Raw genomic sequence first — 11802 nt, 5'->3', positions numbered from 1 at the left:
TACCTGCCTTTAAATTATGTTTCTATTAAAACTTAAATTCCACTTTCATCATGTGCATGTTCCAAGTCTACTATCTGTCGTGTGTTCTGTAAAAGCAAAAGCAAATACTTGAATTTGAGTTATATTGACTGCGTTCCTTCATTCTTGCCAATTATGCAATTATTCTATATTTAAATTAGTGATTGTTAAGTGTAAAAAGGTGAGTGTGTGTGTGTGTGTGTGTGTGTGTGTGTGTGTGTGTGTGTGTGTGTGTATGATGGATTCCTTTGGTAACATGGTGAAACCTACTACTCAACAGAATAATGCTTTGAAATGAATACAATAAGAAACAAAAGAAACCAAATTGTATAAAGGAAACCTATTGTGCCAAACTGCAATCATTTATTCCTGAACATTATTGGAACTATGCTTTAAAAGGAGGAGAATATATTTTGTTAATTCATGAGTGATTTAAAAAGTGCTTCATTTTCTTCCATGATTCTCCTAGTCATAGCTACATAGGTGAACAAGGAAACTGGTGTGATCTCTAGGATCCTAGAATGAGGTTTTCCAGAGTCTGGAACTTCATTATATTTTATCTCTACTTATAATCCTAGGACTGAAATGGGCCCTGATAAAAGGCCCTGTGGACTAATACTCATATGGAACTAACCAAAAATCATAAATCAGACAACATAGGAGCAGGTCAGAAAGGGCTATTGTATCCCTTTACATCCCTCTCTGTTTCACCCTCAAATCACAGGAGAAGAAATATATCTTACATCCTAATTGTTTCTCTAAATCCTTCAATCAAATACATATTTATCCTGAAGGGATTTCACCATTTGTTTTGCCCTTCAGTTAGGCCTCATGATGTATACCTATTCTAATGCAAATTTAAATTTCTCTAATGACATCATCTAATCCTATTCTCTTCTCTGATAAATTGTGTCTTCAGATCATGAGGTGGTATAATAGAGAGTATAAAGTATCTGATATCTGGAAATTTGTTTTTGACTTGTGCTAAGCTTTCTTAGTTGCAATTGTAGTTGATTCTGGATAAATTAACTCATCTCTTGGTGCCTCATTTTATTGTTCTATAAAATGGGGACTATTATACTTACATGCCTATCTCAAGGCTTGTTATTAAAAAAACAACTAGGCTTGGGACATTATATAAATATGAGATGTTGTTACTATATGAATTATATTGATGCAGAAAAGACAGGTTTGTCCTTGTAGAATTCACTGGTCTGTAATAAGTTCATAGTATAACAGAATCTCAAAATTTGGAAAATACTGCAAGGGATTTTATCTAATACATATCTTGAGAACTGCTCTCATTGCAAGAATTGGCTTTAGAATATCCCTAACAAGATGTATAATCCTTGTTTGAAGACCTAAAGAACTTACTATATCCCAAGAAAACTCTTTCAACTTTTAGGTAATTTCATTTAGGAAATTATCCCTTATTTTTTGAAATATCTGACATTTCCAGGAGTCAATTAGAACAAATACAAACACTTCACTATATAATAATTGTTCAAATATTTGAAGAAAGAATTTGTCTTCTACCCTAACTTTCATTCTAGATCTTTTCTTCTCTCAGTTAAACGTTCCTATCTCTTTACATCATCTTTCTTTGTGTGACATTATTCCCAATTAATTTATTATCTTTACCTACTTTCTATGAAAATTGTCAACATACATAATTAGATGTGGCTTTGGGACTCTATACTTCATCAGAAAATTATTCTTGGTTTATGAAACTCATAGGGTATTGAAGAATCCTACCAATGATTGAAATTACTGGTTAAAATTATTAGAATAAAATGAGCTGCTCATATTAAGGTAACAGAATAGAGATTATGGTCCAGTTTATTAGAACTTTTACCACAGAAAAAATGAAACTTTACAAAACAGTTTGCAAACATTAAAGTTCTAAATAAATGTTATCAGATAAGATTTTTTATCTTTATTATATTTATTTGAGTTGAAGCAGGAATCATACTAAGATAAACTGCTCTTATTCATTTCTGTTTAATATTCAGTGAATTATTATGGAGAAAGATAACCCACATTTGTTATTGAATTAAAGTTCTGGGATGCAACCTAATCTTTTATGTTCTCAGAAACCATGTTTAGGACTATTCTAATATTATTAGGATAAAAAGTATTTATTTCTGTTTGTACAGGGTTTTCATTTCTTCTGCTAGGTCTCTATATTTTGGCCACTTTTGGTTCTACATAGTTTGAAGGTTATAAGTGTTCAATATAGTGACATTTATTAAGGATATTATTATTCAATTATTGTTCTGTAAGAAACAACCAACAGGATAATTTCAAACAGACCTGGAGAGACTTACATGAATTGATGCTAAGTGAAATGAGAAAAAGCAGGAGATCATTGTACATGGTAACAAGACTATACGAGGATCAATTTTGATGGATGTGGCTCTCTTCAACAATGAGATGATTCAAAACAGTTCCAATTGTTCAGTGATGAAGAAAGCCATCTATACTCAGAGAGAGGCCTGTAAGAACTGAGTGTGGATCACAACAGAGAATTTTCATGCTTTCTGTTGATATTTGCTTGCATTTTGTTTTCCTTCTCAGGTTTATTTTTTTCTCTAGATCTGATTTTTCTTGTGCAGCAAGATAACTATTAATATGTATACATATATTGGATTTAACATATATTTTAACATATATTTACATGTATTGGACTACCTGCCATCTAGGGGAAGGAGTAGGGAGAAGGAGGGAAAAATTTTGAACAAAAAGTTTTGGAAGGGTCATTATTGAAAAAATACCCATTCATATGTTTTGTAAATAAAAAGCTTTAATAAAAAATTTTTTAAAAAACTATTGAAAATAAATATATATATATATATATATATATATATTATTCTATTTCTGTTGGTCAGAATTATTTTTGAAAAATTGTGGGCAAATGTTTTATTTGCAATGATATTTTGATTTCAGTAGTTTATCGAATTCTTAAAGATATTTTGGGGTTTTTATTTGTAGTATATGGATTTTGTCACTTTAAGAATAATGAAATTTTAGTATAAAATTATGGCTACTTAATGCCCTTGCAAGTATTTGAGAGGTGATAACATTTTTTAAGAGTCTGCACAGTTTCTTCAATTTTATTGAAAACCTGCCTTAATCTTTAAGGCTGAACTCCATTATAATTTATCATTATTATCTATACTAAGGCTATGGAAAAAAAAAACATAAGTGGGAAAAAGTATTTGAGGGAAAGTATATTTAAAAGGAAGTTCTGGCAAATCTTAGACAAAGTAAAACATTTTCAACTAAATAACTTCTTTGATGTCTGCATTTTCTTCAGTTGACTTAATCTAAAAAACATCCAGCATATCATTACAGTACTGATGTCTCTATTGATGAATTGAAATCCATTATATATATATATATATATATATATATATATATTTTTTCATTCCCCAGACCACTGATGGTCAGCATCTTTGACATATGATATCAAAATCATGTCAACTAAAATCTAAGCCTCATTTGCATTTTACTATCAGAGTTTTATCCTAGAATCAGTTTCTTTTTGCAAACCTAACAGATACTTTTAAGTGAATTGTTAGGTAAAAGTCTAGAGAATGGAGAAAATGAAGGGTTCCTGTTCATGTTTTCTTTCAAGGATAAAGAAAAATTCTGTTTTGACTTCCAAAGATTCTGCTTTTGTTTTGATTCCTTTTGTTTTGAGCAGGATAACATATGTTATGTTTAATCATATATCAGCCACAGGGAGAATAAATGTTGTCACTGTAATTAATGGTTTAACTCACTCAGAGAATTTTCAATATTAATAACTGAGATGGGACTTTCACTTTTGTGTAAGCAGGAACATATGGTTGTCAAGGCATTTTGCTTAGAAGGATCCAAAGCAGTAATCACATTGGCATTCTTTTTCCTCATTTAATTTCTTAATGTAGAAGATAATAGAGGTATCATCCTTACCCCCATGTAGCAAAATATAGAGGGAGAAAAGTAGTCTGGCATAAAATAATTAGAATCATGTTTGAATTAAGAATTGAACTCCCCTCCACCCTCCATCTCAAGAGCATATGGATTGACAAGTAATTACTTCCAGCCTTTTAAAGAACAACTAATTGTAATAATATGCAAACTATATATGCAACAGTATATGAAAAATAAGGAAAGGGGCCCTTTCACTTTCTCTTCCAGATTAAAATATGGTACTGATACCTAAAAAAGAAGTGCACCTAAAAGAGAGGGATAGAGAAAATGTAGATCAATTTATCTAATGAATATTGATAAAAATAAGTACATTTTGGAAATATATTGCAAAGATTATATATGATGACAAGTTAGAATTTTATACTTGGAATGTAGGACTGGTTCAATATTTAGAAAACTAATCAACTTACTTAACCATATCAATAAAAAAACAACAGAAATCGTGATTATCCAAATAGAAGCAGAGATTTTTAATGTACTTTTCCTTTTAAAAACATTAGAAAATATACTAAGAATAAATGGATTTTTTCTTAAAATGATAATTAATATCTACCTAAACCATTATCAAGTATTATCTGTAATGGGAATAAGCTAGAAGCCTTTTTAATAAGATCAAGAGTGAAGCAATGATGTCTATTATCATCACTATTCAGTAATATTCTAGAAATGTTAATGATAGCAATAAGAGAAGAAAAAGAAATGAAGAATTAGAATAATCAATTAGAAAACAAAGCTATCATTACAGAGGATATGTTTGTGTTCTTAGAGAATACAACAGACTCAACTAAAAACTAGGTGAATTAACAACTTCAGCAAGGTTGCAGAATATAAAATAAACACACATAGATCACCAGCCTTTCTATATATTACCAATAAAGTCCAGCAGTAAGACAAAGAAAAAAGAAATCCTATTTAAAATAATTGCAGACAATGCAAAATACTTGGGAGCGTACCCACCAAGGCAAACCTAGAGACTATAAGAATACTTTTGACACAAAAAAAGTCAGATCTAAATAACTCAAAAAATATTAATTACCTACATAATTTTACTTTTCATTTCCATACCAATGAAACTATAAAACAAAAGAAAAAAATGAAAAATTAACCAAAATAAACCAAAGCAAAACAAAACAAAAAACAAAACAAATCAAGAATATCAAGGGAATTTTTTTTAAGTAAAGGAATATTGGCTAGCATTAACAGATTGTAAACTGTATTACCAAATGATAATCATTTAAATAAACTGTTACTGGCTAAGAAATAGAATGGTAGACTAATGGCATAGATTAGACATAAAATACATAGTAGTAAATAATCATAGTAATCTATTGTTGAATGGAAATTATTGGGAAAACTGGAAAGCAGATTAGTAGAAACCAGATACAGACAAATATCTTACATTGTGTACTATAATACGGTCAAAATGAGCATATGGTTTAGACATAAAAGATGATATTATAAATAAAGTCTAGAAGCATGGAATATATTACCTGTCAGATCTAAGGATAAAGGAAAAGTTTATGACTAAATAAGAACTAGCATTATGGAAAGTAAAATAAATAATTTTTATTACACTGAATTAAAAGGGTTTTCTACAAACAAAATTGAATATAGTGAGGATTAGAAGGAAAGGAAAAAAAAAACTAAGCAAATTTGGGAAACAATTTTTAAAGACCTTATTTCTCAAGTATATGGAAGAACTGAGTGAAATTTATAAGAATATGAGTAATTCACCAAAGGACAAATGATCAAAATAGCCAAACAGACATTTTCAGAAGAAATATTTGCTATTTATAGCTATATAAAATGGTTTAAACCATTCTTGATTAGGGAAGGAAAGAGGGAATAAATTTGAAACAAAGTTATTTTAAAAAACAAAAATTAAAAATTATTTTACATGTAATTTAATCATATATATGTGTGTGTGTGTATACATACACACACACATATATGTATATATATATATGTATATGTAATTGATTTGGGCTTTTAAAAAAATTTAACTTGATAATCAAAAAAAAAAAAAAAGTGTAGCTGGACATTGAGGTTGATTACCAAATATAAAGTATAGGTAAGATGATGATACCTTCCTTTGACTGCTTTTATTCATTTTCTCATCCTAGGATCTAGGGCAATCAAAGATTAGATTAAATGAATTTATATAAATTTATATTTATATATACATATATATGTATGTCAATATATGTATATTTAGATTTTTCCCCAAGCTCTTCTCTGTGTGTTTCTGTGTGTCTGTCTGTCTCTCCTTTCTCTCTCTCTATTTCTGTCTCATTGTCTCTCTGTCTTTTTCTGTCTTTCTCTCTCTTTTTATCTCCTCCCTGTTCCAATCTCTCTTTCTCTCATTCTCTATCTCTATCCCTATGGACATAAATATCAGGCTTCCTATTCTCCTATTCAGTTAAAATGAAGAAACCTGTCTATATAATTTAGTAATTCTGTAGTAAACAAAATAAAGATATAAACAATTATTTTAGTGTATTAGCAGAAAGAATCCACATTCTATGTGACTGCTAGTGCTGACTGCTCAATTCTGAAAAAAATACATTCTCAATATTTCTCTTTGTTATATTTCTTTCTTTTTTTTTCTTTGTTATATTTCTTTACAAGATAAAAGTAGTTCTCATATAAAAGAAGTTCTCAGAATCCTTTTTTTCTGTAACACTTTCCATTCTTCAGTTTGTTGTATCTCTAAAAAAAAAAAAATTAGCCTCCAGGATATCAAGGTTCTCTTCTCTTTAAAAATATAAGAGCATCCATTGTTGCTGTCACAAGGGTTTATGATATCAATGTTACAAATTAACTATATTGACATTATTTAGATGAATGTATATTGACCCAGTTATTTATACTTTTCACTTTTTTTCTCTTTTTGATAAAAAAGGAAACTTCCATTTCATTAATACTATAGATCTTCAACTGCTTGAAAACAGGCAAAGTAGAAGCTGCATGACACAAAGGATACTATTAGGCCAAAAGTTATCTTCCTGAGGTCAAATCTAACCTCAGACATTTTCTAATTTTGTGACCCTGAGCAAATTGTTTAACCCTGTTTGCCTTAGTTTCCTCATTTTAAAAATGAACTGGAAAGGAAATGGTAAATCACTCCAATATCTTTGTCAAAAAACCCCCAAACAACCAATAGAATTGTAAAGAGTCAGACACAATTGCAATGACTGAATAACAGCAGTATCTTCTACTTAGCCTTGACTTCTCCATGCTACATACCCTCATCACCTTTAACTGATTTTCAAGTAGAAGAATGTTGGAAATGTTTAACAAGGGATGGAAGGAGTTCATTTCCAAACCATATTTTTGGAAAGTTGTAGAAAAGTTGCAGAAAATGTGACAAAGATTGTGAAAGATCTCTGTATCTTGTATCATACAAGTCATGGTGTGTTGGATTTTTTTTTCTTTTTTTTTCAATTCACTAAATTTATTCTAAAAATTATAAAACATTTCTTAGAAAAGAACATTACATTCTACACAGTGCTCTGAAAGGATGCCAGGGACATGGGGACTATTGATACCCTTTATCCCCTGTCCCACTCCCACCCCAAAAAATTACAGTGACCACAAAGCAAGATGTTCACAATAGTTACAGGAGGGGAAAATTATTACTATTATTATTAATTATTTACCAACAACAATGAACAATAATAAAATTCACTCTCTCTGCTGCTATTTCAAAATTTCAATGTTAGTTTTGCTCACCCATCCCCCCCACAGCCTGTTTGTAAGAAAATAAAACATTACATCTGATAGCAAAGATTTTACTACACATCAAATGCAATACACCTATGAAGCAGAGGAATGTTGACTTTTTAAATAGAAGCAGATAAAAAAAAAAAAAAAGCTGTAGGACTCCTTCAGTTCTTCACTAGTCTTAGAAAAACTTTCTAGAATACTGCTTCACACTATAAAAAAGAAAAAAAAATCTTGCATTAGAATCCTTCAACATCTGCATACTGCTTCACACTGTTTTGCAGTAAATACTGTGCATTCTGTATCTCGTCCTGTGTTCCTATAATGGTGATAATTCAATTCTTCCCATTTTGATTGATGCTCCAGATTCATGACGTACTTGTTTGATCTGCTGACCACCTTTGCCAATAATAGATCCAGCCAAATCTTTGGGAAGTTACTTGTGTTGTAATAATGGGTCCACCAAGATCATTGTGTGAGCCACGGCCCCCTGCATAGAAATAATGGGAAATCCTACAGGGCCTTCTCCTTGATCATCAATATCATTTTGGAACCACCATAGTCATAGGTTTCAATGTAAAAATTGGGATCATAGGGTGATGCTCATACTTTGATGGGAGGCTCAGATATAAGATCTAGTATTATCTTTATGCACTCCACAACCCTATTAGGCTTCCCACCGATAAGAACAACTCTATCAGTGGAATGAGGACCATATTCCTGGAAAAGCTTGATAGTTGTCAGAGTGATAGTTTGATTTTAGCACCTTTGACCCCCAATAATTCTTCCTGCCAGCCTGGTGAATCAACAGTCTCATCTCCAGCTCACAGATAAAGTAGCTTCCTTTAGTGTTGATAATTTAAGCATTCGACAGCATCACATTCCGGTGGGAGCTGGCTGATTGCCGTGGATGATGGCAAATGCAGGCCCTCTTCCAAGGTCGGGATGATTTTCTTCAGAATTTCCCCAATTGTTTCAATATCTGCACTGATACTCAATATGCACTTGGGGGCCACTGCTGTCTGGAACTGAAACACTGGCACTGTGTCTATACGAAGTGCTTTGATCTTTTTGCTTCCTTTACCAATCACTGCTCCAGCATTCTTGCTTTGAAGCAAATTGCACAGTTCAACCATCTTGTCAGTGTTTCTAGATCCTATAAAGGCCTACTCCTTCTCCGCATCTTCAGCAGGGCATTTACCAAATTCACCATTGGTTTCATTATTGGGGAAGGTTTAATTCAGGTTGCTCAGATTAAATGGTTAAACAATGGAATGAGGCTGCCTTCTCCTCTATGCCATAGCTGCCTTAGTGGTTGGAGATAAACAGAGAGCAAGTACAGGCCCCCACTCCCCTCCCAATTTGAAAATTTTCAATGTGAAAACTTATACCTTAGAAATGGACAAATGGACTTCCGGTTAAGATGGCGGAGAGGAGGCTCACAGTTGCATAAGCTCCGCGCTTTCTCTCACTATCCACTTCATTACAAGCCTCTGAATCAATGCTTGACTGAAAAAAACCCACAAATAGTTACCAAGAGAAGCCATCCTTGAGATCCGCCAAGAAAGGTCTGTCTTTACTGGAGGGCTGGGGCGGTTTTAGATCGGGCGCAGGCGGCGGGCAGCGGCAGTGAGAGCACGGGAGCAGACTGGAGAGGGGGTGGGGAGTGATCGCAGCTGTCTCTGCGGGGAGAGCTTCGCTACAGGTTTGGAACCTGCAGCAAGTCAACAGCCCAGCAGAGAAGCTAAAAACACCGGGGCTGAAGAACACAACCGCAAACAGCTGAAGTCTCTCAGGACCTGCCGCCCCCCCCTTCCCCCCCCTCAGTGACTCAGCACGCTTTGGGATCTCAGAGCGCAGGCGCAGCACAGTCCTGCTAGTGCCTCACTGCTGCCCCCGCAGTCTGTAGAGGAAGCTCGATAACACACCCAGCCCCCCCCCAAAGAAAGACTCCAGTTTTTTCTGTTTTTCTTTGGTAGTTTGTCTCTGATTAATAGACAGAATGAGCAAGAAGCTGAAGAGGACTTTAACCCTAGACAGCTTCTACACAGATAGAGAGCAGACTCTAAATCCTGAGGAGACTAAAAACAGGCAGTCCCCAGGTGATTCCCCAAAGGAGGAGATCGTCTGTTCCTCAGCACAGATGAACCTCATAGAAGTGATTAAAAAGGCTCTCACAAGGGAGCTAGAAGAAAAATGGGGAAAGCAGAGTGAGGCTTGGCAAAAGGAGAAGGAAGCTTGGGAAAAGGAGAGGGAGGCTTGGCAAAAGAGCCTGGAGAAGTCAGTTAAAGAGAGAGTGGATAAAGAAGTAAAATCCTTGAAAAATAGGATTAGTGAACTGGAAAACAAAATTGGCGAAATGGAAAAAAATTCCACAGAACAAAAGAACTCAATTGGACAATTAGAGAAAGATTTTAAAAAAGTGAGTGAAGAGAATACTTCACTGAAAATCAGAATTGAACAAGTGGAATTGAATGACTCGAGGAGACAAGAAGAATCAGTCAAGCAAATCCAAAAAAATCAAACAATGGAGAAAAATGTGAAATACCTTCTGGGAAGACAACAGACCTGGAAAACAGATCCAGGAGAGACAATCTGAGAATCATTGGACTCCCAGAAAAACATGATGAAAAAAAGAGCCTGGACACTGTCTTCCAGGAAATTATCAAAGAGAACTGCCCAGAAGTCATAGGAACAGAGGAAAAAATAAACATTGAAAGGATTCATCGATCACCCACTGAAAGGGATCCTAAAATCAAAACACCAAGGAATATAGTGGCCAAATGCCAGAACCCTCAGATGAAAGAAAAAATATTGCAAGCGGCTAGAAAAACCCAATTCAAGTATCAAGGAGCCACAATAAGGATCACCCAGGATCTGGCAGCATCCACATTAAAAGATCGAAGGGCCTGGAATATGATATTCCGAAAGGCTAAGGAACTTGGTATGCAACCAAAAATAACTTACCCAGCGAGAATGAGCATCTTTTTCCAGGGAAGAAGATGGACATTCAACGAAGTAAGCGAATTTCATCTATTTCTGATGAAAAAACCAGAACTTAACAAAAAGTTTGATCTACAAATATAGAACTCAAGAGAAATCTAAAAAGGTAAAGATTAATCTTGGGAACTATATTTTGACTATATAGATGCATAAAGAATACATGTATACCTTGTTCTAGAAATTGATGTGGAAAGGACATTGTACCAGAAAAAGGGTAAAGTGGGGGTAGTACATCTCATGAAGAGGCATAGGAAACCTATTATATCTGAGAGAAAGAATGGAGGGGGATGAATATAGTGGGTATCTTACTGCCCTCAGAATTGGCTTTAAGTGAAAAATCTTAAGACATATTCAATCTATGGTGAAACTTCTCCCATCTCATTGAAAAGTGAGAAGGGAAAAGTGGAAAGGGAAGGAATAAGCTAAGCGGAAGGGAATACGGGAACTGGGAGGGAAAGGGGTAAGATAGGGGGAGGAACTCTAAGGCGGGGGGAGGGACACTAAAAAGGGAGGGCTGTGAGAACAAGGGGTGCTCACAAGCTTAATAATTGGAAGGGGGGGAAAGGGGAAAGAAGGGAGGAAAGCATAAACCGGGGTTAACAAGATGGCAAGTAATACAGAATTGGTCATTCTAACCATAAATGTGAACGGGGTAAACTCCCCCATAAAGAGGAAGCGGTTAGCAGAATGGATTAAAAGCCAGAATCCTACAATATGTTGTTTACAGGAAACACACCTGAAGCGGGGAGATACATGCAGGTTAAAGGTAAAAGGTTGGAGCAAAATCTACTATGCTTCAGGTGAAGTCAAAAAAGCAGGGGTAGCCATCCTGATCTCAGATCAAGCTAAAGCAAAAATTGACCTAATTAAAAGAGATAAGGAAGGACACTATATCTTGCTAAAGGGTAGCATGGATAATGAAGCACTATCTATATTAAACATATATGCACCAAGTGGGGTAGCATCTAAATTCTTAAAAGAGAAACTAAGAGAGCTGCAAGAAGAAATAGACAGTAAAACTATAATAGTGGGAGATCTTAACCTTGCACTCTCAGAATTAGATAAATCAAACCAGAAAAT

General features: G+C 34.0%; 1 pseudogene; it reads right to left on the bottom strand.

Annotated features, from left to right (window-relative positions):
- Positions 1-8155: 8155 nt before the first annotated feature.
- On the bottom strand, positions 8156-8948 carry LOC127544283 (heterogeneous nuclear ribonucleoprotein K-like; annotated as a pseudogene).
- Positions 8949-11802: the final 2854 nt, after the last annotated feature.

Source organism: Antechinus flavipes, chromosome 1 (assembly GCF_016432865.1).
Source record: "Antechinus flavipes isolate AdamAnt ecotype Samford, QLD, Australia chromosome 1, AdamAnt_v2, whole genome shotgun sequence".
Classification (NCBI taxonomy): Eukaryota; Metazoa; Chordata; class Mammalia; order Dasyuromorphia; family Dasyuridae; genus Antechinus; species Antechinus flavipes.
The sequence above is the reverse complement of the archived record's forward strand: the minus strand, read 5'-3'. Positions and strand labels throughout refer to the sequence as shown.